Genomic DNA, 1,596 nt, shown 5'->3' with positions numbered 1-1,596 from the left:
GGGGAGGGAGCGCGGCGGCGGCGGTGATTGGGCAGCTGCCGTCACGTGGCTGCGCGGGCTGTCACCAGCCGCTCCCCCGCGGTACCGTGCGAGCGCCACGCCCGGGGGCGGCTGGAGCGCGGCCCGCTGGGGGCGGCCCGGGAGGCCTCACCGCCCCGCGAGGCCTCACCGCCCCGCCCGCCCGGGAGCGGCAGCCTGGCGGGGGAGCTCCGTGTGGGGCGCATCGCGGTAAGCGGCCGCGGCAGCAGCGGGTGGCTGCTGCTCTGCCAGGCTGCTCCGGCGGGCGCTCTGCCCCCGCTCGCCGGTGCTTGTGCCGGGGGCTTCCCTCTGGCAACGGGCGCTGCTCCTGGAGCGCCTGCGGCAAAGGTCCCCGCGGCACCCCCAGCGCGGAAGGGGGTTCTTTAATGAGAGGTTTCGCCTGAAGGAAAAACAAGCGCGGGATCCTGTTGCGACCCGAGACAAGGCGCTGTCGGACGCCGCCCCCTCAGGGAGCCGGGACACCGGGAGGCACTTGGAGCCGCTCTGGGCCGCAGCCGGGCCCGGCGAGGAGCTGGCGGTGCTTGGAGCACGGTTTGTGCTCGGCCTCCTGCTGCAGCAGCCCGGAGGTGTTGTCTCTAGCCGACTGTTGTGGCGTCGCATCAGTTTTTCTTGCCGACTTGCTGTGTTTGGCGTTGTCTTGCCTTTCTGTGCATCCGACAAAGCCATTTTCACAATTTTTCAAGCATTCTTGTGCCCTCTTCTGCTCAGTGGCCCCGCAGAAACCTGAACGTAGGTGCCTTAAAGGGCGTGAGCTTGATACCTGTGCTGCATAGCCCTAGATAGAAGCTACGTACTCTTTACCTTGTAATAAGTCATTTAATTGCTCTGCTGTTTTTCCCAAATTTGGGTGGATTGAGGTTGAGTATCTTATTCTAAATCCGTGTTTGTCAACTTAATCAGGTACATTCTCTTTGTTACAATGTCCCTGTCCCTTTTCAAGAGAGATGCAGCATATTAGGAGAAAATTTCCTATTTTAAGAGCATTACCAGCCTTTAAAATGGGCGGTTTACTTGTTTTGTTCCCTAGCACAAGCCCCCTGGCCCCCACTTTTGTTCTGCACATTGATTGTGGCCACTGACAAAAAACAGTCTGTGTATGCCTGAAAACCTTCAGTAAAGGACTCGGCAGCAGTACTGGAATGAACGCGTTTCCTTCAATATATGATAACTGTTTAAAAACAAGCAAACAAAACACCTTTCTCCTGACAGGTTTAGTTTACCAGTCTCTAGCCAGGATCCAGGGGCTAATATAGCCAGACCTATGCAGTTTTCTACTCCGTAAGTCCACAATGCACACAGCAGTTTCTGCCGGTGCGGCTCTGTCGCGTTGGTGCTCAGCGGCTGGAGCTGTCAGTGCCAGGGAGAGTTTGTCTTGTCCCCAGGAACGGAGTTATGAGACCCAGCTTCTGACTGACCTCGGGAAGACCTTCCACATTGCAGTAATCTGCCTAAAACCTGCCAGCGTCATCTACTCGCTGGCTTTGAACGTTCCCTTCTCTGAGGGCCTGCATAGGTGAGGCTGCTCAAGTCGATCTTTCTATCCCAGCTTATCCCAAG

Source organism: Falco biarmicus, chromosome 4 (assembly GCF_023638135.1).
Source record: "Falco biarmicus isolate bFalBia1 chromosome 4, bFalBia1.pri, whole genome shotgun sequence".
Lineage (NCBI taxonomy): Eukaryota > Metazoa > Chordata > Aves > Falconiformes > Falconidae > Falco > Falco biarmicus.
The sequence above is the reverse complement of the archived record's forward strand: the minus strand, read 5'-3'. Positions refer to the sequence as shown.